The 23,876-nt window shown below is 40.5% G+C and overlaps 1 protein-coding gene across 2 annotated transcripts in view; it reads right to left on the reverse strand.

Annotated features, from left to right (window-relative positions):
• LOC124595561 (suppressor of hairless protein) overlaps positions 1-23,876 on the reverse strand; it is a 211,707-nt gene that overhangs the window by 121,607 nt on the left and 66,224 nt on the right. Inside the window, exon 1 of one of the 2 annotated variants that reach the window (XM_047134344.1) lies at positions 18,160-18,372. The exons of the other annotated variant lie outside the window; for it this stretch is intronic. The gene's annotated coding sequence lies outside the window, so the exon portion shown is untranslated. Of the gene's footprint in view, positions 1-18,159; positions 18,373-23,876 lie in introns of those variants that run through there. 2 annotated transcript variants of the gene reach the window in all.

Genomic DNA, 23,876 nt, shown 5'->3' on the forward strand with positions numbered 1-23,876 from the left:
ACGGAACCATGATTGTGCCCAGACGTGCTCCTCTTCGTCCGAAGCAAATCGACGGCCACGAATGTATTTCTTCAGAGCTCCAAACATATGGAAATCTTTTGGAGAGACAACGGGACTGTATGGAGGAAGTGTAACGGCTTCCCAGTGAAACCTCAGCAGCGTAGTTTAAACAATCTTGACAACTTGTGGGCGGGCCCATATGAAGGCAGCGACCGGCTTGTCTCTCAATGTGATATCTGTTTAAACACTTATGGCGGTTACTTTTGAAATAATGAGAAGTTTACTTAATTTTTTCCCCGTCTGTTTCATCTCCGTTTGGCGTACTTTCATATATCAGTCAAGAACTATTAAACGTTACGCAAATCGGACGAGGCCCGTACATGTCCAATGGGAAATTGAGTGGTCTGATGTTCGCTCTGGAGAGTACTTCGAGATCGCGCAGAGGAACGCAAGAAGTGTTTAAATGGGTATAGTTCCGGTGGAAGGCCATATTTTCCTGACGTCGTAGAAACGACCACTGAATAAGTTGGACGATCTTCTGATGCATACGGCATTCAGTTTCCACATTCCACTATGCAATTCAGCTCTATCATTAGAGACTAAGTAAGCTCGGATTGGGCAAGAATGGGACAGGAAATCTAAGTGGCTCTTCAAGAAGTCCATCGTAGGTATGTGGCTTTGGTGATTAATGCAAGTCACGGAAAGCCTGAAACTGGATGATCGGACGAGGAACTGAGTTTGGCACGTGGGGAACACGAGTTCAGTGCCTTGAATAAGACACCATCCCTCTTGAAAGCGAATCGAAGCCATTTTAGGGTAGGGGCAATTTAAATGGCTCTGAGCACTAAGGGACTTAACATCTGAGGTCATCAGTCCCCTAGAACTTAGAACTACTTAAACCTAACTAACCTAAGGACATCACACACATCCATGCCCGAGGCAGGATTCGAACCTGCGACCGTAGCAGCAGCGCTGTTCCGGACTTGAAGCGCCTAGAACCGCTCGGCCACCACAGCCGGCAGGGGCAATTTAAAATTCTCAACTCAAAAGTTTTGCGCATGTTAGTTTTTTTTAACACCACTATGGTTTGATAGGCATTGTCCAAAAGTGTTGGGCCAGCCCCCGACCTATGAATTAACCTATGCGGCCACTAACATGGAGGGGAATGGATGAAAGGGAGGGGCATCAGTTAGGAATCTACTACAAATCACGGCAAAACCTGGCATTTTTTATATGTATAGAGAGATCACTGCTACAGCGAAGGGAATGACAAGCTCGGAAGCCAATAATATCGGCCGCACCAGGAATTCTAAGCCCAACATTTAATTCTGTAAGATTACACCCGGCCTGCTAACACAGTAACTTTCTAAACACGTACTTCCGAATTACAGAAAATTTGGAAATTTGTGGTAAGGTTCTATGGGACCAAACTGCTGAGGTCATCGGTCCCTAGGCTTACACACTAATTAAACTAACTTACGCCAAGGACAACACACACACCCATGCCCGAGGGACGATTCGAACCTCAGACGGGAGGGGCCGCGCGAACCGTGACAGGACGCCCTACACCGGGCGGCTACCCCGCGACCGAATTACAGAGTATTTCGCCTTTACTATTCCAATAGTTGTTCCACATATTAAAAAAATGAAACAAAAAGTATAAACAAAAAAAACGTTTAAGAAGATGGGGGATTAGAACCACTAAATAAAGTGAATTGGTCATGTATAAAACATCTCAATCCTTTATACTGATGGCTGTAATGGCATAAATGGTGACGTATAGTAGTTTCACAAGGAATACGAACAAAGGCGCTCCTTGAAATATACGGGAACAACCCTAAAGCCAACGATAAAATATCGTAGGTTGTTTAGGATATTTTCTGAATAAAATGGTATAATGGATCCGTTGTTAACCGTTGGCTCGTTACACAGTAATAAAGCAATTATGATTAATTCGGTTTGTTATCCTAGTTTCTTTACATTCTGCGAAAACAGTTTCACGACAATGAAAAAGCCTCTAACATATAATCAATAAAACGTACGACATAAAATACCAAGTAACGCAACAAACCTCACATACAAAAGTACTGTGATAGGGTTGCCGTCGCTATGGTGACAGCTCAAACAGGGCCGTCGTGCCCGTCTTCCATTGCATTCGGCGAGTCCTTACACGAGGTGCAATCAGCCAACTCACCACCACTAAACCCATCAGTATTGCTGTTTATCACTGGTAACTTACACCCAAGCCTGAAGGAAAATTATAGACAGAACAGAGTCGTACCGATGCGAACTTATCGAAGAAAAATACGAGTAAATGCATTACTGTTAAAGCAAATACCGTGAATGAATTAGCGTAAAAATCTAAAGAAATACACGGACACCCAAAAGTTCGCTAACATTTGAAAATGGAATACTTCATCGCATAACGTAGGCAGACGCAAAAATAAATATTTCCACAATTACATATAAAACTACTTTTCGAAAAACTCTATACCATAAAATAAAATGGAAGAAAATAGTGGATGGAATTTAACTCTGTCAGGCACAGGCCACTCTCAAGGCACACAGGACAAATATTTACAAACATATTGTGAATGCCCTCAATGTTGTGTGAGTAAACACACAAATCTTTTAGAGAAGGCTTAGTCTCATCAAAAGTAGATTTAGCAGGAGGCACCCACAGCTATGTAAATAGTGATTAAAGTAACTAACAAAATTATAAATAACGAAAGACACAGGGAGAGGAGAAGTCCAAAAAACATCCAGAATGAAGATCATAGACACTTAGAGTTCAGTATTACAATTTGGCTACAATCAGTAGATTAAGGTGAGTAAAATAGCACACTACAGTAACTATACAACCTAATGGGCATGAACCACTCAAAGCTAATGACAACAAGACACTTGGAAAAAAGTGTCATGATATTTTTAACCTTTAGAGTTACTCATAATTTTATGGTATACAGTTTTTCCAAAAATAATTACAGCTTATAGTTTACGCTCATCAATAGTTTGCTCATTTGTAAATAATTATTACATCTTACTTTGCTACAATAATTTAGATTCCCCCTTGCCACCTTGTCACCCGCCTCTCCTGAGATCTTTCCCTCCTTTGTAACACATTAGTTACATCTATCTCATCCACTTCCTTTCCGTACTGATTCCCTATCCGCCTCCCACTTTCCCTTAACCCCCGTCCCTCCCACCCACCCTCTTGCATTGGTCCTTTACTGCTAACTGTACTGATTGCTCAGATGCAATTGTTCATACAATTACTGTTTACTTTATGTAATTACTTCTGTATGTGATCCTACTATTGTATCTCTTCATGCACGACGGACACTGGTACATTTTTAATTCGATGGTGTAAAAACGACTAGGCTTGTCGATAACATTTAATGGCACATTTTTAAAATTTGTTTAAAGATTCTATGTGTGGTTTATGCTAATGTTTGGCATCTTCGCCACAACTGTGCTACGAAATGGCAACGCTTTGTAAGCTACAACGTAGCGTTGTAATTCTATGATAATGTATCTACATTTTCATAACATACGGCAGGTAGATCTTACCCTCTCTGGATATGTAAGTTAGCTCTCCATATTACATTGTATTTCGTGTGTGTAAATAAGCACACATAAAACCGTGTGTGCGTGCGCTCGATTATGTAATTGTTTCGTACACTGCTTGTTTTTTTAAGGTTTGTTGGTTGATTTGGGGTAGGAAACCAAACAGCAAGGTCATCGGTTCCATCGGAGTAGGGGAAGAAAACGGCCGTGCCCTTTCAAAGGAACCATCCTGGCATTTGCCTGAAGCGATTTAGGAAAATCACGGAAAACCTAAATCAGGATAGCCTGGACGCAGGTTCGAACCGACGTCCTCCCGAATGCGAGTCCAGTGCATTAACCACTGCGAATTGTTACGGAAACAATCTTTCCCGAAATAAAAGATTTACGACCCGAAGCTAGTAGCTTCCAACTGGACTAGTATCATTCGTTACCGAACATTAGTTGTGGCCATACGCATTGCACGCACTTTGTTTACTGCAAATTTGGCGGACATTTTACTTGGCAAACGCTTGTGTGTACTGCTTGTGATATACTATCCGTTTCTGCTTTGTACTCGTATTAAATGTAAACATGTATTTCGATATATACTCTAATTTTGACCTTTGAGCATGGGTTGCTTTGAGAATGGGCGTAGTCCAAAATGAACATCCATTTTAGTTCCAACTCTAGCTCTTTTTGCATCAAAATTCCATTTATTATTATTATTAATATTTCCTTCTTTTCTCAGACGTTATGTCTGGTCAAAAATGGAAAGTGACGCGGACCTTGATCAAGCGTGACTTCCTTTTAACTGTACGGTATATGTTAAATGGCATTTAGGAACTTTCGGGTAATTGAACATGTATCAATAATTACGGATTTCTGTAGTTGTATATATGAGTTTGGATGTAGCTGTATTGCATTGATTTACTGGTGGATATTGTGTGGTATGACTCCTGTAGTTGATAGTATAATTGGTATAATGTCAACTTTATCCTGATGCCACATGTCCTGACTTCCTCAGCCAGTTGGATGTATTTTGCAATTTTTTCTCCTGTTTTCTTTTGTATATTTGTTGTATTGGGTATGGATATTTCGATTAGTTGTGTTAATTTCTTCTTTTTATTGGTGAGTATGATGTCAGGTTTGTTATGTGGTGTTGTTTTATCTGTTATAATGGTTCTGTTCCAGTATAATTTGTATTCATCATTCTCCAGTACATTTTGTGGTACATACTTGTATGTGGGAACGTGTTGTTTTATAAGTTTATGTTGTATGGCAAGTTGTTGATGTATTATTTTTGCTACATTGTCATGTCTTCTGGGGTATTCTGTATTTGCTAGTATTGTACATCTGCTTGTGATGTGATGTGATCTACTGTTTCTATTTGTTGTTTGCAAAGTCTGCATTTATCTGTTGTGGTATTGGGATCTTTAATAATATGCTTGCTGTAATATCTGGTGTTTATTGTTTGATCCTGTATTGCAATCATGAATCCTTCCGTCTCACTGTATATATTGCCTTTTGTTAGTCATGTGTTGGATGCGTCTTGATCGATGTGTGGCTGTGTTAGATGATACGGGTGCTTGCCATGTAGTGTTTTCTTTTTCCAATTTACTTTCTTCGTATCTGTTGATGTTATGTGATCTAGAGGGTTGTAGAAGTGGTTATGAAATTGCAGTGGTGTACCCAATGTATTTATATGAGTGACTGCTTTGTGTATTTTGCTAGTATCTGCTCGTTCTAGAAAGAATTTACTTAAATTGTCTACCTGTCCATAATGTAGGTTTTTTATGTCGATAAATCCTCTTCCTCCTTCCTTTCTGCTTAATGTGAATCTTTCTGTTGCTGAATGTATGTGATGTATTCTATATTTGTGGCAATGTGATCGTGTAAGTGTATTGAGTGCTTCTAGGTCTGTGTTACTCCATTTCACTACTCCAAATGAGTAGGTCAATATTGGTATAGCATAAGTATTTATAGCTTTTGTCTTGTTTCTTGCTGTCAATTCTGCTTTCAGTATTTTTGTTAGTCTTTGTCTATATTTTTCTTTTCGTTCTTCCTTAATATTTGTATTATCTATTCCTATTTTTTGTCTGTATCCTAGATATTTATAGTTATAGGTATCGGTTTTTCCATCGCTTCTATGCAGTCGCTGTGGTAATCCAATATGTAATCTTCTTGTTTAGTGTGTTTTCCCTTGACTATGCTATTTTTCTTACATTTGTCTGTTCCAAAAGCCATATTTATATCATTGCTGAATATTTCTGATATCTTTAGTTATTGGTTGAGTTGTTCATTTGTTGCTGCCAGTAGTTTTAGATCATCCATGTATAGCAAATGTGTGATTTTGTGTGGCTATGTTCCAGTAATATTGTATCCATAATTTGTATTATTTAGCACGTTGGATAGTGGGTTCAGAGCAAGGCAGAACCATAAAGGACTTAATGAGTCTCCTTGGTATATTCCATGCTTAATCTGTATTGGCTGTGATGTGATATTATTTGAATTTGTTTGGATATTAAGTGTGGTTTTCCAATTTTTCATTACTATGTTTAGGAACTGTATCAATTTAGGATATACTTTGTATATTTCCAATATTTGTAGTAACCATGAGTGGGGTACACTATCAAAAGCTTTTTGGTAATCAATGTATGCGTAGTGTAGCAACCTTTGTTTAGTTTTAGCTTGATATGTCACTTCTGCATCTATTATCAGTTGCTCTTTACATCCTCGTGCTCCTTTGCAACAGCCTTTCTGTTCTTCATTTATAATTTTGCTCTGTGTTGTATGTGTTATTAATTTCTGTGTAATGACTGACGTTAATATTTTGCATATTGTTGGTAGACATGTTATGGGGCGATATTTAGCTGGGTTTGCTGTGCCTGCTCAATCTTTAGGTTTCAGGTAAGTTATTCCATGTGTAAATGTATCAGGGAATGTGTATGGGTCTGCAATGTAACTGTTAAATAATTTAGTTAGATGTGAATGTGTTGAGGTGAACTTCTTTAGCCAGAAATTTGCTATTTTATCTTTTCCAGGGGCTTTCCAATTGTGTGTAGAATTAATTGCTCGGGTGACTTCATGTTGCAAAATTACCACTTCAGGCATTTGTGGTATCATCTTGTATGTGCCTGTTTCTGCTTGTATCCACCGTGCATGACTTATGTTGTACCGGGTTTGACTATATGTTGCTCCAGAAGTGTTCCATGTCTGTTATGTTTGGTGGATTGTCTATTTTAATGTGTGTGTTATGTATTGTCTGGTAAAATCTCTTTGGTTTGTGTTGAATGTTTGGTTTTGTTTCCTTCTATTTTCACTTTTTTTTGTATCTTCTAAGTCGTTTGGCCAATGCTTGTAATTTCTGCTTCTTTTCATCTAATTGCTCTATTGCTTCTTGTTGTGAGATTTTACCTAACCTTTTTCGTTTTTTGTCTGATATTTCATTTCTTATAAATTGTGTTAGCTGTCCGATGTCTCTTCTCAGTTTTTCTATTCTGATCTGTAGCCTGTGTTTCCATGCTGGTTTTGTGGGTTTCTTCTGTGTGTTGGTTGGTTCTGATCTCTGCCTAGTGTGTATATTTAGTGTAGTGAGTGCTCCTATATTAACCAGTAGTTTTAACTCTTCCATAGTTGTGTTTTCATTTAGTTTGTTGTGTATGATTGTGTTGATAGTTTTTATTGTTGTTTCGACTTGTGGGTTATTTGGCGGTCTATGCAAGAATGGTCTAATGTCTGTATTGGTGTCTTTGTATTCTATATATGTAAGCTGAAATGTTTCTCCTATATCTAACATGTGTGTCACTTCGTGTTCTATTTGTGCTTGTTCTGGTGGCTGTCTTAAGACTTCGTTTTCCTCTTATTTTTTAACTGATGCGTGTTGGTCTTTGTTTACTCTGGGATGTTTGAGTCCATTACTGTATTTTCTTCTTCTTCTTCTGATTGCACATTATTTTGTTCCAGTATCTGTTGTACTTGTTGTTTGATGTTTTCTAATTCTGACTGGGGTATCCTGTTATTTTTGATTATTACACGGATCTGATCAGCTAGTCGTTGTTCTGTTAAAAACTTCAATTCTGGGTATCTGGTAATAAATGTTGTGTATACTTGTGATCGGTATCCAGTTGTGTTGGTTCCTAGGTTTGTTGCTTGGTAATAACAGAACATGAGGTGTCGATTAACTTCATCTGACCATCTCATCCTTTGTCTTTGTTTTCCTTCTAGGGTGGTTGCAGGAAGCATATCCTGCAAAACACCTCTATTTGGATTTAAATCATTTTCCAGTTGGCTAGCAGTGTCGTTACCATTGTGGGCGGGCATAGCGTTGAAGCGTCGTCCCCGACCATGACGGCGCTTGTCCGAGGCTTCTTTAGTTCTGTCCTGAACCAACTAATCACACTAAAAGGGGTGGGGGGGGGGTTTGCCCTATTAGTGGTTTGTTCTTTTCGTCGTCTTTTACGACTGGCAGAACATACCGGAGGCCTATTCTTTTCCGGGCCTCCACGGGGTTTATTATTATTATTATTATTATTATTACTGGAAGATATTATAAAACATCGAAAGAATGTTCAATATGAGTAAACCACTTTCGTTGACGTACGTTCTTTGGAGTAAAGTTTTGGCGAGAATATTCGTATCATTTCTAGTATCTTCCAGTATTGAGTTGTACTACGGACCTCGTGTCGTTTGCATGTGATTATCTCAGAAAATTAAGCAGAATGTGAAAAACTGAAACAAATAGTCTGTGACGTTTAATTTATTGATGTACATAAAACTATACGGAAGCCTGGAATCGTTTTTGCAAACAGGCTCGTTCATTAGAATAACTATGACAACAACGAAAGCGAGTGCTAATGGACAACCGACAGACGACAAAAGATTATGTTTAAGAAATTCAACTTAAATTCATGGTCAGTCTAACCTTTTTCTCTTATTTATTCTCAAGGTACCACAAAAGATATTTTTGAGAATTGTTCACAAAAAAAACCTTATTTCATTAAATATGAAGATAGACCTTATCCCAAAAAAAGTTACAAAATATACCAGAAAAAACTCCGGAAGTTTTATCAGTGCAGCTGCTGTTCAACCTTCATGTAATGTCTTGTCTGACGTAAAAGTCACATAAAATAAGAGACAAAGCAAAAAAATCCCTGTGGAGGATTGGAGTTCCAACCGAATGATACCGAAATTCGTATCCGCCGAAGATATTTTGAAGATTCCACTCAATTATTCCAACCGCATACTGAGATAGTAAGTTTTTGGTACAATGTGGCGTGTTGCGACACCATTACAAAATCTGACATGGGAAAGAGCTGGCGTGGAATACCGATGTCTCACAAACTGCGACATGGTCGCTGACTAAAAAAAGAATAAATCAGGAAGCGTAGAACAAGCATCTGACTACTGCAGTTTGTTATGAACAGTAGCGCCATTGACAATAAAACTCCACCGGCACTGTGGTCAAGTTTAACGCCATATTTTAAATATGTGCGACGATGCGAAACCGATTTTGTGTATGTTTTGTGAGGATGCCACATGGAATTGTTATGATCTGTTATGAAACAGATCTGAAGATAGTCATTACTGACCGTAACCGGTAGTCTAAGTACCAAACGTTCTGTGGTCACTGAAGGAAATAAACTTATTCTACTGACATGTCACCGGCCCAGTGCACGGTGTAGCTGCAGCGCCGTCTGTCAGCGGCCGGACCCCGTCCCGAGAAGCGTTCGCGTCTAATTCGCACGAAAATAGCGCAGCTGTGGGAGCGGCCAGATACGGACGAGGTCCGGTGGGAACGCGGTCGCGTCGCCGCCGCTGCCGCTGCAGCCCTCAAGGCTGCTTTTTCAGGACGCGGGGGACACGTGGTGAGCCGGTCGCTGCCGCACCGCCGCCTCACAACTCCAAACGGTGCAAACGGAGACGCACAAACACTGCGAGTACTTCTCCACTCTCACAAGGAGACGGCGCGACCGTGGGGTCGCGGATTTGTCCGCAATTTTGTGTGGTGAAAGAGGACCCCTAACACCTCACGTGGATAAAATATTAGTACGCAATACTCGGAAAATCCCGAGAAAAATCCATCCAAAGTTTCTTAGGTGCCTTATGAGTGTAAAATGTTAGTACACTGCCGAGCCGCCGTCTGGCCTACATGGTCAGCGCTCGGACCCTTACGCCAAAGGTCTCGGGTTCGATTCCTCCTCCGGAACTTTTTTTTCTCTTCTGTTGCTTGCAAAATTGCAGCGCATTGTTACAGGAGAATCGTGAAATTAATTCCCGGGAAGATTGTAGAAAAATTCATTCTATAATTCACCATCAATTATCGTCAGCAATATTCCGAGACATGATTCAATATGCCTGGTTTTACTCAAAATTGTCAGAAACTCTGAACATTTTCGTAAATGTTAATGGGGCATGCTTTTGTACAGATTTATTGCAAACGCCCTGTGATCGTAAAAAATCCGCTTTTATATCTTGCGCAATATGTCGCAAATATTATTGCTTTGTTTGTTTTTACGATAATTACCACTGCGGTTCTTGTTAACAATTATTATATGTGTAAAACTTGAATGTTTTCCAATCGACTCTGTTATTCTGATTAAAAAGGCAATGTTTCTCCTCGTATACTTTACAATGAAAAGTGGAAAACCCACCGCCAGGAATTGTGTTGTTGGACAAAAAGAAAATAATTTTTATTCCATAATGAAACTAATTTGTTAAATTTCTGAATAATTGATGGAATAACCACAGAAAATGAAACAAGAAAAAAAAAGTGCCAGAGGAGGAATCGAACACGAGACCTCTGGCGTAAGAATCTGAGCCCTGAACACCTAGGCCAGACGGCGGCTCGGCAGTGTACTAGCATTTTATACTCATAAGGCACCTAAAAAACTTTGGACTGATTTTTCCAGGGATTTTCCGGGTAGTGCGTCCTAATATTTTAACCACGTGAGGTGTTAGACAAAATTGCGGACAAATCCCCGACCCCACGGCCGTGCCGTCTCCTTGTCAGTGTTTCACGCCAGCACAGAAGACCTCACGTTAATACCATGTAACTTGATAACGGCCTTAATTCGGCGATGAAGTGAGTCTTCTAGTACTCCAAATCGAGCTGCAGCAAGCCACTGACGATTAGATCCTGGACAGTTGACAAACTGCTGGCATATTATTTGCTACGTGACACTCGCTGTTCCAACTAATCTCTGAAAGAAAACATCTCAAACTGCATCCGGCCGACTGGTACAAAAACCGTATAAATATTATTTTTGTATATAACAGTGTTGGTGGCGAAAATATTGCTTTAACGACGCGTTTCGCCTTTGTAGGGTATCATCAGATTATAAGGATTGAGAGACATTCGTAGAACTGTTATGCGCACTCACAGATTGAGCTAACCGGGGCATGTTGCCTCTGATACAGTCATAACTGCAGGTGCAGTGGTGCAGCGATAGGACCACACTTACAGAACTGCGAACATCTTTTTTCACTGAGCTTTACTCAGAAGCACATGCATAGTTCTACAAATGTCTCTCATTCCATAATAATTTGATGATGCCCTACAAAGGCAGTATTTTCGCAACGAAGACTGTTTTATTTGAAAATAGTCTCTGGTACGTTCAATCGAATTTACATCGAGTGATTTGGCTGAGCAGTCGAGGTGCGATAGCGTACCTCAGTGTTCGTCAAACCGGGAACGTATGCGTGCAGTCCTTTGGAAATGGCTGTTGTCTTGAAAGGTGACAGTGTCCACAACATACTCATCATGAAGATGCAGAAGAAAGGCCAACATTTGGTCACAGAGAGTGCTGACATAGTCGTCCTGGTTCATGTTCAGCGGAACCTGAATGAATGGTCCTCATTAGCATGACACAACCACCTCCAACCTTAACTATACACTGCACACTGGCGGTTAAACGCCTCGTTGGGCTGTCAGTGCACTCTACGCCCTACATCACTTGAAAAGGGGCAAAAACACTGCTCGTCGGAACACACTAGACGCCCCGAGTCAGACACTGTCTGGTTTCTGCATTGCTTCGTCCCCTGAAGACTTACAGTTATATGTGTCGGTATCACCAATGGCCTTTAGCCAGGATGCAGTTCTCTTCGCAATGACGCTCGGAAACTTGTTTAGATGGATCTGCATTCACTGAGCCGGCCGGTGTGACCGAGCGGTTCTACGCGCTTCAGTCTGGAACCGCGCGACCGCTACGGTCGCAAGTTCGAATTCTGCCTCGGGCATGGATGTGTGTGATGTCCTTAGGTTAGTTAGGTTTAAGTAGTTCTAAGTTCTAGGGGACTGATGGCCTCGGATAAGTCCCATAGTGCTCAGAGCCATTTGAACAATTTTTTTTTCCCTCCATTCACTGACAGCGGCAATTCAAGGTGGGTTTAAAACCGACTGTATTTGATACGGCGTGACGCTCTTCTCCGGTTCCTGTCGATTTGCTTCTTTTTGTGACCAATGATCGTAAGCAGTGTTACATGGCTGAGAACGGTACACCATTTCTTGTACATAGTTTGACAAGCCTCACTGATATCCCACCAATGCGGACAGTATCATTCACTGTGGTCATGACACGTCGCAACACAATAGCTTCTTTCTGTCGTCGTGTTACAGCTCTATATCTTCCAACCTTACTGTACTGATGCATTTTAAACTATTGCAAAATACACATCATTTTAACCTACGTTATTGGCAGACGATCATAGGACCGCCTTGCAACAGTTATACACCATCTACAACGCTCCAAATCAACTATTGTGCTCTTGTACGGGGGTGGGGGGTGGCGACTAATACCTTATTATGCTAATCTAGTTTCAATCTTTGTTTTTGGATCTAAGACAAAGGAGGAAATCTTCCTTATCCTGACCTCTGCAATGGCCCACAGTGACCAAAAAAACAATCTAGATATCTACGTCCGCCGATTGTCGTGTCACGATTGAATACTTATGTTTATTTGAATTAATGTGTTGAGATTCTGAAACAATTTGTCCGCACTAGAGGACGTGACTAGCATAGAGACCGTTACCAAACAACTCAGTTTCTTCCAAAGGAAATCGCCAAGCTAGGTAGTGCAGAGATTAAGAAACTTTACTCACAATTGGCAGGACGGTTGTTCGGATCCTCATCCGGTAATACAGAGTTAGATTCTCCGTGGTGTTCTCCATCCTTAAATTGAAGATGAACGTCAAGATGGTTACTTTGAAAGAACATGGTCGATTTCCTTCCCGATTCGTACCCAGTACGACCATATGCTCTGCCTCTCTGATCTCGTCTTCGACGGGACTTTAAACCACAATATTCCTTCCTTCACAAGAAAGCGTGCACAGTCTGAGAAAGCACAGTTTTAAATGGTTCTTATTTGATCATCTCTATTGCCTTCGAGCGTAGTGAATAGTAACAAACAGGATTTAGACGCTACAACTACTACAGATACTTATTTTATGGTACAGACTCGGACACACCAAGACTATGGAAACTTCCACGCCAGCAATCTGTATCACCTGTAGTCATCTTTGTTCTTTGTGAAACTTTGAAGATTTAGAAACTAACTGGATGTAGCGTCGAAACAAGATTAAGTCTCCGATGGTTTCTGTATGTCAATGCTGTCTCATTCTTTCCGCTAATTTCGACGATGTTTGATACACGACGAACGAAGGATACAAAAGGTTAATACACTTATGTACGTGTGTTATAAACAACTGTCTCCACTATCTGCTAGAATATTCCTACCACGTAAACTATGTTAATGTTGCAGAGTTGTGTCATTAAAACATTGTCTATTGTTACGAAATTAAGAGCACACTGCTTCCGGTTGTTATAAAATGCAATGGTGCAAATGGAGAATGAAGTATAATAGTCACATTCATGTAAAAATTTTTCACGTTGCGCTGTCATTTGTGTTGTTAACACAGTAAAACAATAACAGACAAGAATTTCGTTAAAATGTCACCCTGGTTTCCACGGTTACAGAGAGATGGAGCTAAGATCTGGAAGCTAAAAGCTAATCACCTGGCGTCCACACGACTTCTGTGTTAAAATGGTAAGGGGCGAAAGTTAAGATTTTCAAGTGCTGTCGACATGGAGGTTTTTAGATACATTAAATACTTGATCCGAAATCACGCTGCATTCTGTAAGTGGTTAGGATTTTCCTGTTAAAAGAGTGGTGCAGATTCCTTGTCAGCTGCTTCCAGGTGTTTAACAGCTGTTGCGGGTATTATTGTTTGCCCTGTTGTCCAGTACTCACCTCTAGCGCATTCCTTTTTTCTTTCAACCTTCATAGCTTTTTCTCTGATTGGTTCTTTTCATAAATTTTCCTGATTACTTTTCGGTCTTCCCAGACCAATTAACTTCTTCCCTCGATTTGAGTCTTTCGGTACAGTTTCTATATTCGTCTGTTAGTATCAGTATACCGCTACTCCCATTTGACGACAGAAACCCCACAATGTGAGAAATTACGTAGCTAAACGTTAATTGGACCAACAAGCGTAGCTGTTTTCTCTGCAACTATAATAAAATTAAGAACAATGTGAAACCCTCCCGTGATTGCAGTGAAGAGAATTCCTACAAATGCCTGGTTCGCCGTACGGCACCAATCTTACCAGTACGCTATTTGCATAAACCGTACTGGACAGCCCAGCAACAGCGTGCTGCGATTTAGGTGTGATAGTGAAATACAAGCGGCCAGACGAGAAACTCAAAGTCGGTACGAGCCGATACAAATTTAGTACAATAATCTTTGTAACATATCACTTCAAATGCAACATCATGTGAAAAACGTTGATGCATTGTATACACAAACATAACTATAGGCATACTAGGCTGAACGGTCCCAGTTATTTAAAAAGGGACGAAGCAACCCAAGTGGGTATCGCGTTTGATTTCTGTTAGCAATTGATTAAAATGACCCTCAGAAATCTACGTATCGACATCTACAGCACGCTGGCCAGCTGGTAGGCATGTTGCTAGTGGTTTTACATAGCGATGATGACATTACGAAAAGATAGGTACACTACATTACAAACTTTCAGATTAAAAGATGCGCCAGCAGCCTATTTGCTGTAGTGAGCACTGACCCATATGATGAATTTCTTACCTGGATCTTATCCCTTTAGTGATAGCACGATTTCTAAACAAAACATGCGGCGCAACTAACACACTTTATTTACATCAGCTACAGCTAGATAAGAACAACATAATGATAATAATTATGAAATAACTTTTATTGCAGTCATACTCTCAGCACACTTTGTACAGCTATAAAGAGGTTAGACTAATTTCAATCATATTCAGATGGCCACATTTCTCAACTCTCTCCGCCTGATCTGCTTCGTATATGACTGCAGTAAATAAAATTTCATAACATGTAATTCTACCAGCAGTTTTCAGACACAAATACTAGACACTTTAAAAGGTAAATGCATTTGTGGGGAGACAACGGAGACAGCGGACTCCCGTCGGGAATGTCCACTCCGCCGTCTCCCAGTTGCTCTCGCATGGCGTCCACATTGCCAGCCTCTAGGACAACGAGGCCAGACCCGGCACGTGCCATGCTTATAGGAAAAGCTCAACTCAGTGAACGTAAACTTAGGGGAGGGGGTAAAGAGAAGGGCTCTTACGCGAACCACGCATGAGCGACGGATCCCCACAATCTGTGGCCAGGCCATGTGATATGTCCGTAAATGGCACGCGTGTGTGAGTATCGCACGGTTGTCTGTCTAGAGGCTCGTTTGTCTAGTACTTTAGTTATTGATAGTTTAGGTTTCATTGCATAGAGTACTAACTTTACTTAGAATAGATTTTTTTATTCAGGGAGCACGAACCACTCAGAAAAGTGAAGCTGGAGGAGGCGGTGTTGCCGATTATTTTAACAAGGAACACAAATACAAAAACATCCATTCGCTTAGATTTTTGCAATAAGCAGCATTTTGAAGCTAGCGCACTAGAAGTAAAAATAATGGGGCGTTCGTGATAATAGTCGTAATATACTGGACCACCTCTGCCGTATTTTGAGATACTTATGAAACAATTAGACGCTTTACTGTTTTTAACTTCTAACAGAATGAGGTAACATTAAGTGGACATTTCAATTTAAGCGTTTAAGACGTACCTACTGTACATCACCTTTCAAAAAAGAAAAATATACTTCTACAGCAATAATCTTTGAGACAGACTATGAACCCTCAGACTTCAAGAAAAGCGTGATAATTCCTATTCCAAAGACGGCACGAGATGACAGGTTTGAACATTACCGAAACGTAGTTGCAAAATACTGACATGAATTATTTACATGAGACTGGAAAAAGTGGTAGAAGACGACCTCGGGGAAGGTTAGGCTAGATTCTGCAAAAATGTACGAACACAGGACGTGATGTGACCCTGCGATTTACCTTGTAAAGATACTGAAGAAAGGCGTTTGTATATTTAAGTAACGCTTCTGATAATGCTTACTGGAATAAACTCTATGAAGTTCTGTATGTAGCTTGAATAAAATACGGTGGACGAAAAGTTATCTACAAATTTTAGAGATATCAGAGAGCAGTTACATAAGTCAAGGGACATGAGAGAGAGAGAGAGAGAGAGAGAGAGAGAGAGAGAGAGAGAGAGAGAGAGAGAGAGAGAGAGAGAGACAGTGGTTGAGAAGGCAGTGAGACAGGGTTGTACCTATCCCCGACATTATTCAATCTGTACACTGAGGAAGCAGTAAATGAAGCCGAGGAGAAAATTGGAAAGGCAATTTTAATTGCCGGTAGAAAAAAAATTTAAAAATTTGATGTTTGGCCACGACGTTGTGATTGTGTCAGAGACTACAAATTACTTTGAAGAGCAGTTGTAGCAATAGCCAGCGCCATGAGGTTATAACGTTAACATCAAGGACATAAAACATCGGTAATGGATTGTACTCCAATTAAATCACATGATAATGAAGTAATTAGGTTAGGTAATGAGACACGAAAAATAGATCAGTTTATTCACCTGGGCAGCAAAATAACTGAAGATGACCGAGGTAAAGGTGACATAACATGGAGACCGGCAATTGCAAGAAAAATGTTTCCAGAAGAGAGAAATTTGTTAATATCTAGTGTAAAGTTAAAATGGTAGGAAATATTTTCTGAGAAATATTTGTCTGGAGTGTAGGCTTGAGCAGTAGTGAAACTTGGATGATGAACAGTACTGACAAGAAGACAACAGAAGCTTTTGAAATGAGGCGCTATGGAAGAAGGCTGAAGATTAGAAGTGTTGACCGAATAACTAATCAGGGGGCACTGAATCAAACTGGGGAGAGAAGGAAGATATGGCACAGCTTCATTAATAGACAGACAGGTTGATTGGACACATCCACCCCGAGGCACCAAAGGATCATCTGTTTGGTAATGGAAGTTTGAGGGGAATAATTCTAGGAAGACACCAAAGCTTAATTATAATAAGCAGGTTCAAATGGATGCAGGCTGCTGTAGTTGTGCAGAGATGAAGTGATAGCGCCGGCCGTAGTGGCCGTGCGGTTAAAGGCGCTGCAGTCTGGACCCGCAAGACCGCTACGGTCGCAGGTTCGAATCCTGCCTCCGGCATGGATGTTTGTGATGTCCTCAGGTTAGTTAGGTTTAACTAGTTCTAAGTTCTAGGGGACTAATGACCTCAGCAGTTGAGTCTCATAGTGCTCAGAGCCATTTGAAGTGATAGCTCAGGATTGACCAGGTGCACCAATTGCCTTCGCACAACAATAACAACAAATACTTAAAATTCCCGTATCATTTCACGTAATTTAATTCCTTCACATATAATTTATAAAATTAGTCATGGAAACGACAAGTTTTGCTATTTTATAACATTTCTATCGACACACTGAAACTGCAAAATCAGAAGGTAAATACTTGTAATTAAGCTATAAGACTAATAAGTGAGAAAAGAATTAAATATTTTGAAATGTAATTGCAAAATACAAACTGGAAAGATGCGACGTACACAATACACTTGGTGTACATGAAGATGGAAATATTTCAGTAACACAGCTACTGTTCCCAAACCGCGTAACACATCTCAATGCACGCTTCTTATATTTTTCCCTGATAGAATTGAACATAAAAAAAGACGAAACTACACTGCATGTAATAGCGCAATTTCTATAGAAGAACTTAAAACCACAGTTGCGCTCGAAATACTGGTCGAAATTGCTAGGTAAATCGCTCGTGTGTTGCGGAATCGACGCGAGCGATTGACTGGCAACGATTTATCGCTCGTGTATGGGCCCTTTATAAAATATGCGAAGGTACTGAACAGAATTGGGGAGAAGAGAGATTAATGGCGTAACTTGATTAAAAGAAGGGGTCGGTTGATACGACACATTCTGGAACATCAGGAGATCCCTAGCTTAGTACTGGAGGCAAGCGTGGGGGTAAAAATTGTAGTGGGGGACCACGAGATGAATACAGTAAATAGGTTCAAAAGAATGTAGGTTGCAGTAGCAATTCGGAGATGATGAGGCTTGCGCAGCATAGAGTAGCGTTTAGAGCGGCATCAAACAAGTCTTCGGACTGACGACGACACCAAGATGATATTTAAAGATAGGACGCTTCCGCTCTGAGCGACAGACTTGTGTTTACGCACAGCGGTCGTACCTGTTGCGCGGCTAATCCACGTCCGAAGCTTGCCTAATGCGCTGCGCTCTTCATTCCGGGCCTCTTGTCCACGGCGAGGGCGCTGCGGCTCGACTGTGCCAGTGGGCAGGTAGCGGGCGACCGCTAAGGAGCCAAGCCTCCCTCAGCGAGCGGTAGCCACACTGCCGCTGCGGCCAAGCTCCCGCGGGCAGTACGGCGCTCGCCTCGGCCAGAGACCGAATGGCACATCGGACTCAACGAGAACCCGCTCGCCTTACGTAAGTTCCATGCGCCTAGTAGTAACACAAACCGCGCTGCAAAAACGCCGCCGCTCGGCTTTACTGTGCCTCGCAGTACAGACGTCGGCCTACCCAGTCAGGCGCAATACACAGCTTCCAGTCTTCAGGAAGCCTCTACGGACTGACCCTATTCGATTTCCTCATACTTACAAGATTTCAGGGTCCCTGCCTGGACATTTCTGAAAGCAGTGCGACTCAATTCCTTAAAATACTTTTAACATTTCCAAGCGCTATTTAAATACAAGAAAGGACGAAGTCCTGCGTTGTGTGCATAGCGTCCTATTCATGTAATTGGTAGTTGGTACGACTCTTCTTAAAAGCAACTTTATTTTTAAATTTGTCTGAATTCTATATTATGAAACTGAGATGGTAATTAATAAATACTTAATACTATTTTTTTAAATTGTGACTCTGCGGCATGATCCAGACAAGCGAGCAAAAAGCCTCGAGTTTGATTCTCTGCTGCTCCTATGATTTTTACCTCTCAATTATCATAGTCTTTACCTCTGGTAATGTTTTTAATATGAAAAATTTGGGTTATAGCATGGTTTGGAATGTAACCTTTGGGTTAGCTTTTGTTTTAATTTGTTAAAAAAAAACTTTTTTTAGCATGAAAACATGAGTATTCAAAAGAAATTAAAATGTATGTAGGCCTATGTATAAATGTCCGAAAGAACAGACACCCCATATACGAGGGTTGGAACTTTAATAGTGGCAACTATTTATTTACAGCTCGTACAAAATAGGTGTGTGTTTCAAAGTTTTACTGACCTTCAAAGTAGTCACCAGCATTGTGTATAATCCGTTGCTAGCGATGTGGAAGTCGTAGGATACTCTTAGCAGTGCCTGTTGTGTTGACGGTTCGAGCGGCGCGGTCTATTGCCCGACGAATTTGTAGCAGTTCTGAAGCGAATGCCGTGAAGTGTTTCCTTCAGTTTAGAAATCCAGTTGAATTCATGAGGGCTTAAGTCAGGGGAGTGCAATAGGTGGTATAGCACTTAGCAGCCCCATCAGTCAAACAAATCAGTAACAGCTTGCACTGTACGCGCTTGAGCATTGTCCTGCAAAATGATGGTCAGGTCCTGCAGAAGGTGTCATCACTTCTGTCTATATCCTGTTCTTTTTGGAACACAACCTACGACCAGCTTCCACCTCCCAAACTACATAGATCCTTTCTTGCTTGCCTTGAGAAACTAGTACCACTGGAAAAAGGATACTGCTAAGAAATGTTTTAGCCACGGCTTAGGGAACTGTGTTAACAGGTATTAATGAAGTTCTGATAATTTTCGCCTTACAGTTATCTACGATCAATTTGCCACCCAGAAACAAGCGTGAGATGATGACCACAAGATTTTGGAGTTAAAAGTGAGCGTTTTTGGTGGTATTCCGAAGGATGGGATATCGTTTTGCACAGCAGGAGCCGTATGTCATGTTACATGGATGAAAAAGGCAACTGACGTATGCAGGATCTACTTCTTTCAACATCAGTTCAAACTCTCATGGGGAGTGGAACTACTTTGCTCGAATATATGTATGAGCAAACATGTCACCAGAAAACATTATCACGGCATCTTATTAATGCGTCAACTGATAAACAGCCAAAATAGTAACCTGGAAATCTGTATCGATGCTGGGAAAAGTTTTTTAGCCCTCTTTGGTATTTGCGTCCTGAAACTGTGCCTCTATCATTTGGTGGTGTTTTCAGGAGATTAGGCAAAATACGGCGCAGGTGATGCTGTAAGCAGAGAAAGGAGAGGAAGAAGAAAACAATAACGCCTGAAGACGTAAATTTTTCATTGAAGCGAGTTTTCACTACAAACATTGAGTTCTCGTCTTTTATAACTCCCGCTACTAAACCTTTTTTTAGAAGGACAGGGTTATTCGACAAAGACAGTTCAAACATCGATGGATGATCCTGGTAAGAAAAAAGGAATTAAAAATGCTCAAAAGGAAGTTGTGGACGACTTTGCGCAGTGAAGTATTAAACTCAAAGACTAACTCAAAAACTAAAAGAACTATGAGTCTACAATGAAACCATTAAGGCGGATGAGTAGCAAAAACAATACTGCAACGTTCGAATATAGTATTACTAAGGTTCATCTTGAAACAATATGTCGATTAAAATCCAGGCGTAGCGTTGCAATACGATACGGAGTCACGTTGGTACTAGGGGAAGTGAATGCTAGACTTCTTTTTATTGGGGCAATTTTGGGAAGGTGCAGCTCATCCATGGAGGAAATCGCTTATAGAACGCTAGTGCAACGCATTCTTGGGTACTGTACGACTTTTTGGGATCCCCACCAAGTCGGACTGAAGGCAGACATCAACAATGCAGAGGCGTACTACTAGATTTGTTACCGGTAGGATCGATCAGTACTGAAGTATTATGCAAATGCTACGTGAACTCCAATATGAATCCCTGGAGGGAAGACGACGCTCCAAGGAAATAACTAGTAGGTTGGTACAAGGTACCCTCCGCCAAGATGGTCTGCGGAGTATGTATGTAGATGCAGACATTATGAAAATAAGCAGAACAAGAGGGCAAGAACATGTCTACTTGTGATTAAAAACACATAGTTTTACTGCCGCTCTACGCGATTCGGTGTGGGCGGGGAAAGGAGACAGAATATCAATGTAAAAACCTGCTGATCTGTGAGAGAGAAAATTCGGTTAAGAGCTAGGGTAAAATGGAAGCTGATGTTTGCCACTGTCTTCACTACCATGTAGTTACCAGGCAAGAACCAGTTACATCGCTTAAAACTAGGCGTACTGCGCCAAAACTGAGGTGACTGTTAGCAATCTCAGGAACGCTCGCGAACGGCCGCTCGGCTTCTGGCCAGAGAAGCGGCCATGCGTAGCGTAAGGTTATGGCGACTGAGGGCCTCTGGCTGATGTGCCAAGATCAACATGCCAGAGAATGGCTGGCTCAGTTGTTTGATGATTTAGTAATAGCTCTCATAACAAAACAAAGAAATTTTGTTGTCAACCAAAACTTTGATTCAAGCACGAATGTGCTTTTCTTGCAGCATTCATGCGCGGGAACAACTAAAAAAATTTGACAGTTGAACCTACTGGCGATCTTTATAAGCTTACTGTCACAACACAGCACAGTAAATACTCAACTTTTATTTCTGTGACGACTAGATTTTTGTGAACAAGGTGCTGAACTGTATTTCATTCGGTGTTAGAACCATCTTTGTTGTGAATTAGCGCGATCCAAAAAATGATAAACATTAAAAACCGCCAAAAAACCAAACCCAAGGATAGCAAATTATGAACATTTAGCTACAATATTTACTTTCACAAGAATTTATTTTATTAAAACTGCAACTTGCAACATAAAGAACACAGTTAAGTAACATTTAAACTTTCAGAAAAATACTTTAACTTGATGGAGAATCGCAATGATTGTAAAATTCGATTTAATTCTTTCATACAGCACGTAAAAATTTATAGATCTTCACTAATTTCTCGGCTCTTTTCTCTCCTAAATTATTTCTTAATTTTGACCAAACAAGCCCGTAGGTTGAGATTCTCTCAATGGAGGGTAAGAAATGAGGCTTCTCGCAAACGTAATAAATCCTGTTGTAAGTTTCCCTTTTTTTGCTATTTTCAGCTCCAGTACCTTCCACAGCTCGTTTTGATGGAATTGCGTTAGAACTGCATCAGAAAACGCAGTGTCAGGAAAATAATCGGAATCAGCAATCCTAAAAGACAAAAAAAACTTGCAATCCACACTGGCTGCATTTCTACGAGCCAGTTTACTGCACTTTGTTCTTATAATGGAATTAATACTAATTAATACTCTCTCTCTCTCTCTCTCTCTCTCTCTCTCTCTCTCTCTCTCTCTCTCTCTCTCAATCTTGGCTGTAACATATTAACAATATAGTGAAACCTTTTAGCGTTTGTTCTTTTCTTTTTTTTTGTTATGTTCTTACAGGGTTCCACATTAGAACTTCCTAGAAGTACGATATAGTCGATAACTTTTACAACATTTGTACTGTCTGCCTGAAGAAGTCAAGGACTCTACACATCTCTGAAAGTTGTCCAAGAAATGAATGGCATCGCTACGAATTATGACATTATACGAGACTCTGCTAATGTTGACAGGGAATTCTTCAAAGTGCTCTGCAAAAATTTCTACATATTTACAACAAAGCAGTTGTGAGAGTGGGTTAATGTTTTGGATAAATTAAATAGTCAATACGAAAGAATCACAACAAAACCCAGTTCAGTTAACCTACCGATTTTTTTTTTTTTTTTTTTTTTACAAAATACCCAGGTTTTGCTGTACCAGGACACATACTAAAAGAAAGTGGGGAATATTTTGATCAACAGAAGTAAACACGGAGAAATATCTGAAATGGGTTTGTTAAATTGATAAACCACTTTCCTGCAAATGGGGTGGCCCTGTGCTAATGTTGCTTGATGAGGACAATGCACGGGGTCTATCTACAATATGACTGGAGTGGTAAAACTTTATCTTACACCACAGACCATACTCTTCATGTTCAAGTCTTTCGTGACAGGAAGCAATAAAAACCAAACTTGAGTCCACTAAGAGAAAGTGAAACAATTTCTATTAACTTACACATGATCATGACTACAAATAAATTAGTAATTAGAAGTAGGTTTAGCACTGAATTTAAGTAACTGGCTAGACACACAAGAATAAAAACTACAGAATTCCAAGAATGCATACATTGAGTAGGAAATCTGCAAACATTTGCACGTTCCACATCGAGTAATATTGAAGTGTATTACATCGGTATTGAACAGGGCTGAGCGGTGCAAGCATAATTTTAGAAAATGCTTTAAAAGTGTGTCTGCATAACACGAGATTCATATTAACATGGAAGCTGTAGTAAAGACTGCGGAAATCACACTAAACATTAGGTTGGTGCATAAGGTCGTAGCGTTCTTTATTTGCATGTTGGTATTCTGGTCGCTGTAGTTTTATTTATCTATTGTCATTTCTTATTTTTAGTTCGCTGAAGCTTTTTGAGTTTACATATTATCATTTTTCATTTGTAGATAGTGAATGGCGGATGGACGCTAGAAAATGGAGCGCCAAGTGGAGAAATCGGAACATTTCCGACATTTTCTTCTGTTTCAGTTCAATATAGTGACAATAGCACCGGCAGAACAGCCAAAAACATTTGCGCCGTGTATGAGGATAACGGCATTCGACAGAGCAAGGCAAGAAAATGGTTTTCTCGTTTTAAGAGGGACAGTTTTGACATTAGTGACTCTCCACGTCCAGGAAGACGTTCGGGGTTTGCTAAAGGACGTTTAAACTCATTAATCCACAGTGAACCACATCAGCATATGCGAGAACTGGCAACCATGGTGAGCTGTAATCATTCCACCATCATGCGACATTTGCATGTACTGAAGAATGTTCAAAAATTGGGTGTATGGGTACCGCATGCTCTAAGC

The sequence above is a fragment of the Schistocerca americana genome, chromosome 2 (assembly GCF_021461395.2).
Source record: "Schistocerca americana isolate TAMUIC-IGC-003095 chromosome 2, iqSchAmer2.1, whole genome shotgun sequence".
In the NCBI taxonomy this organism is placed as follows: domain Eukaryota; kingdom Metazoa; phylum Arthropoda; class Insecta; order Orthoptera; family Acrididae; genus Schistocerca; species Schistocerca americana.